Source organism: Arvicanthis niloticus, chromosome 8, assembly GCF_011762505.2.
Source record: "Arvicanthis niloticus isolate mArvNil1 chromosome 8, mArvNil1.pat.X, whole genome shotgun sequence".
Taxonomy (NCBI): domain Eukaryota; kingdom Metazoa; phylum Chordata; class Mammalia; order Rodentia; family Muridae; genus Arvicanthis; species Arvicanthis niloticus.
Window position 1 is genome coordinate 34,359,284 of NC_047665.1, and position 5,376 is coordinate 34,364,659.

Below are 5,376 nucleotides of genomic sequence, written 5' to 3' on the forward strand. Positions count from 1 at the left end.
TTTAAAAAAAAAAAAAAAAAAAAAAAAAAAAAAAAAAAGTTTGTTTAGTGAGAGATTAGAACTATGTTTATCTGTGTACTAAAACAAAGATTTATAATACAGTTGGAAAATATTTCAGTTTAGTAAAATTACAGCAGTTAATTTTCTCATACTAGTCTTGGGTAGGGGTACCTGGAATAAAATAACTTCTATTGAGTGGACCTTATATCTTATTACATGTACACCCTGAGTGACTCAAGGATATATGTATGATAACCCTTTAGGAACAGTTTCTCATTCTGTTCATTGTTGTTTGTAGTCATTAGCAGCTCTGTAGACTACTGACTACTTTTCTTCCTTAGCACCTTGAATAGGTAGGAGGCTTTATTTCCCATTCAATTCCTTGAAGTGTGTGTCCAATATAGGTGGTGTCTTCATCCTTAGGCAGAATGTCCCCCAGAGTTATAGCCATTCAATACATGGAGTCACAGAATACTTGTTTGACAAGAAAATGTTTGCAGAAGCAAACATGAGTAGTAAAGAATGCTAAAGGAGAGCATGGGATTACTTCTGTCAGTAGGCCTCAATATTAAGGTTTATTTAGTTTTTCACCAAGTTTAGTGTTCTGACAGCATCCTTTTTCATCCCATGTCTTTTATCCATGTTTTTCCTTGTAGTTTTTCTTATCTTCTCACCTCACAATGTATTTCACTTTACTAAATCCATGACATCTTAGCTCATGTTTCTAAGGATTTTTACTGGGCTAGAGAAATTCTCATAAAAATCCTTAATATGTATTGAAAGATAGCCTGGCAACTATATTTGCCTTTAATAGTCTGAGAGTGAGAGAAGAGGAAATCCTAGGTTTTTCAGAGGCAGGAGACAAGCTGAGATACTCTCAACAAAACTCCACTCTCCATACTGAGTAAAGAAAATATCTTCATTGATTGCTTTTAAGGTTATTCTAACAGGACAGGTAATAGTATTCCATCCCTCAGGTAAATTACATGGGTTTTAGTTTTGTTTTTTTGTTTTTAACTTATTTATTTTATTATTTTATTCAGTTTGATATTTAGTTTGCATGCATATCTGTAAACACTATGCATGTAGTACTTGCAGAAGTCAGAATATGGTGTTGGTTCCCTGGAACCAGAGTTATAAATGGTGGCTAGTCAGTATGTGTGTCCTGGAAATCCAACCCAGATCCTCTATGAGAACTGCTAGAAACCTATCACACTGAGCCATATCTTATCTCAGATTTTACTTTTGAATCCATTCTGAGTCTAGATTAACAAAAGAAGAAGACAATTGAGTAGCCAGAAGGGGAGCAAGAGTTACTGCAATTTCTGGGTTTGATGGATAACCACAACATTCTTGAGTGCTGTTGGTAGAAACCAAAAATTTAAGCTGTTCCTTTAGTTGTTCCACTTGTGGGTGTCTTAGGAAATCTTTTTTTTTTATCCTTTTTAAAAGTTTATTAATCATTTTATTTGTTTACATTTCAGATGTTATCCCCCCTTCCCAGTCTTCCCTCCATGAACCTTTTACCTCATTTCCATCCTCTTTGTCTCTAAGAGGGTCTTCCCCCACCCACTTCTTCCTCACCCATCTTGCATCTTCCTTCTTTAGGGTATTAAGCCTCCATTGGGCCAAGCACCTTTCCTGCCCTGTTAGATGAGGCAGCCCTCTGCTACATATGTAGTAGGAGCCATAGAAATCTTTAATGTACCCAACAATAGGGACACTTGTTGCTTCAAAAAATGAATTTTCAATTGTCATCAACAATAAGTCTTTGTTATCATGTTATAAGCCACTAAAATTCTCAGAATGTCACAGAAAAGAAAATCCAGAATAAGGGAGAGGATGTAATGCCATGAGAGCATCAGTCTTCTCAACTTGGAGATGAGTAATGGTATTACATTATGATAATGGTGATAATGACAATCACCAGGGCATGAGGGGGAAGTAATTAATGATGTGGGTATGAGTTGAAGTTGATGTTGACCCGGAGAAGCATTAGCAATCCAGTCTGAAGAGAAGACATTAAATTTATTAAGATGATGTTATCACAAAGAAGTGTTGTTGAAGACCATTCTACAGAGACCAAGAACCTTCTCATAATAGTATCATGGTATATTTCAGACTACTTAAATCTTGCAGACTATTTAGGAATGGGCTAGTCACGTAGTTCTTGTAATGTTGCTCACTGCACTGAAAATGTGGGCTGATCAAAAGTGGCTGGCTTTTCTAATAGATACAGAGAATTTCATGTCTGGTAGTTGATTCATATTAAAGTCATTTCTTAATTCTAACAATTTGATACATACTGATGTTCGCTCATTCTCAAATAAGTATTGAATCGTGTATTCACATGCCTTAGTTCTATTATTTGTGAAGCAAGAATAAGACAATCATATAGACAGATTTTATGTTTTATCAATAAAAATTATGACCGATTCACTTCTCAGCATTGCAGGCACTGCTAAAGTACCAATTTCTAATATTAAAAAACAAACTCATTGAACCCAGTACTGTTTTAAAGAGAAAAAATATTAAAGGAAGCTTCATTCCAATGCATCAAAGAAAATCTTAGAAGCAGAAGGTTTAGAGTTGAGATGAATATATTGTGATGGACCATTTATTTATCAATTGAGGATCCTGAAAAATTTTTTCAGTCTTACTGCAATGTTTGTGCAGGCAGCAGAACAATTATAAGAACAAACTAATTGTCTTCATTGTTTGGCTGTAGGGGCACCAGTCCTGGTCAGACAGGACACTCCTAATTTTCTTCATCTCCTGTCTGAACCTAATCACCAAGAACAGAGTCAGTGAGGTAGGAATGGTAATTAAGTAATTTTTTAGGAACTTATTCTTTTTAAATACTGAATACATGTTTGAGAAAAGTAAGAATTGTCAAATACATATGGTGTTTTATGTATGTGGACCAGAATACCCAAAATAAATAGACACTTGTCTTGTGTAAATTGAGATAAAGTATGCTCTTACAAGAGTTGACAAATGTGCAATGAATAAGTTGCTTCTCAACTCTAGACATGGATTTGACAAAGAAACAGTGAAAATATTAGTTTTACTTTTATTACAAAGGAATTTTACATTTCTTCAGTAAAGTCCCTGAATTCTTCCTTATACCTCGTAGGTTCTTATGTTACACCATTTTTCTTACTTTCTATGAAATCAATTCTCCAAATAATGCATAAATCTTAATCCTTCAGGTCAAAGAGCCTTATACTTGATAGTTTAAGATGTACATAGTCAAGGGTTGACTGTTCAGAGATCTGCTGAAGTAATTTGACATCTGTCTTTCTGACCAGGAAAGGTATGATCCCAATGACTCTGAGGGACAGCTATTTACTACTGACATTCCCGAATTTGAGGTTCTCAGTAAAATACCTTTGAGAGGCATGGTATTTCTGACAGTCCCCTCATAGTGAGGCCTTGCTGTATGTGGATGCATAAATGTCTTTATTGCAAGGTGAAGCCTTTAAAAATTTATTTCTTGCCGCACAGATTTTCTGACTTAAGCATATGTAAAGTTAAAAAGTGTCAGTAGATTGCTCAACTTGCTGAACATTATCTTACTTCTCAGTAGGAGTTTATTTCCCCCCCCCAATCTCTCTGGCTTTGAATAGGAGAACAGCAGGGGCTCCTTGCATGAGAGACATTTCAGTCACTAACCAGTACAGAGGGTTGTTCCAGGCACTCAACGGACCATGCACCACTTTCAGTATGACTCCTTGCTAAGCAACTATAATTGAACAAACACATTGAAGTTAGATGCCATAGGTTAATATAGAGGCAGATTTTGCTCAAAGAGACTGGAAGAATAAACTTTCTCTTTGCTGTTCACAAGTGTATTGGAAACATTACTTTGTGTATGATACAAGTCTTAGAAATATAAAATGAAGCCATTGACCTTGGTTTTTTTTTTTTCCTTGTGAATGTTTTTACTCCAGTTCCATTTAGTCATTTTTACATTTTTGTTTGTTTGAGACAGGGTTTCTCTGAGTAGCCCAGGATGTCCTGGAACTCATTCTTTCTATCAGGATGGCTTGGGACTTAAAGATCTGCTAATCTCTACCTCCCAAGTGGAGTGATGAAATTAAAGGTGTGCACCATAAGCCGGGCAGTGGTGGCACACGCCTTTAATCCCAGCACTTGGGAGGTGGAGGCAGGCGGATTTCTTTCTTTTTTTTTTTTTTTTTTTCATTTTTTATTGGATATTTTATTTACGCTTCAGATGCCATCCCCTTTCCCCATTCCCCGCCCCCAGAAGACCCCATCCCATGCCCCCTTTTCCTTTTTGCACTTATACATTTTTTTTAAAATATGGAACGCTTCACGAATTTGCATGTCATCCTTGCACAGGGGCCATGCTAATCTTCTCTGTATCGTTCCAATTTTAGTATATGTGCTGCCAAATTGAGCACAGCCATTGACCTTGTATAGTAGAATTTTAGACCAGATTAAATTCAGAAAGGTTAGTAGATCACCTAGTGAAGTTTCCAGAAAATTAGTGACTCTCAAAAAACATAATGCTTTCTTCAAACTCCATTTTTCACTACTTAATTTATATCACATTTTCTAAAGTGAGAATTTTAGGTCTACAACATACTTCTGCCTCCTAAGCAAAATACAGAAGATGTATTGAACAAGTTCAGAGATGGAGGCATAGGAAAAAAATTGGTTGAGTTAAATCATCTTCAGACGACTTATGGAAGAAAATTAGACATGAGTGATAATAACTATAGATTACATTTATCATGAGATGTTGTCTCATTGCTACACAAGGGTGATGGGTTCCTTCTAGAGAATATAATACAGAAATAATTGGACTTCTTTCTCAAGTGACTTTCATTTATGACACAGACAAAGGCAGAAAAATCAGTTAGGAATTAACACAAGAGAAAACAAGAGTAAAATCAAGAGAAGATTTGAAAGTGAAGAAAAGGTGTGTGGTAGTAAGTTTTATAAACTGCTTTTAATACAGGACCCATCAACAATATATGATACACACTGACCATCTATAAACTTTCACTAACATCTATGAAACCATGAATGTTCATGCTAGTTTAGACTTTCCTAAAGAAGAATAGGTTGTATCATTGTCAAGGTTTCTATTCCTGCACAAAACGTTATGACCAAGTAGCAAGTTGAGGAGGAAAGGATTTATTCAGTTTACACTTCCACATTGCTGCTCATCATCAAAAAAAGTCAGGACTGCCACTCAAGCAGGTCAGGAAGCAGGAGCTGATGCAGAAGCCATGGAGGGATGTTACTTACTGTCTTGCTTCCCCTGGCTTGCTCAGCTTGCTTTCTTATAGAACCCAAAATGACCAGCCCAAGGATGGCACCATCCACAATGAGACCTCCCACCCT

General features: G+C 36.1%; 1 non-coding gene across 1 annotated transcript; it reads right to left on the reverse strand.

The window, feature by feature from the left end:
- Positions 1–4,320: 4,320 nt before the first annotated feature.
- Positions 4,321–4,427, reverse strand: LOC117714476 (U6 spliceosomal RNA). The gene has a single exon (XR_004607550.1). It is a non-coding gene; the product is annotated as a U6 spliceosomal RNA (small nuclear RNA).
- Positions 4,428–5,376: the final 949 nt, after the last annotated feature.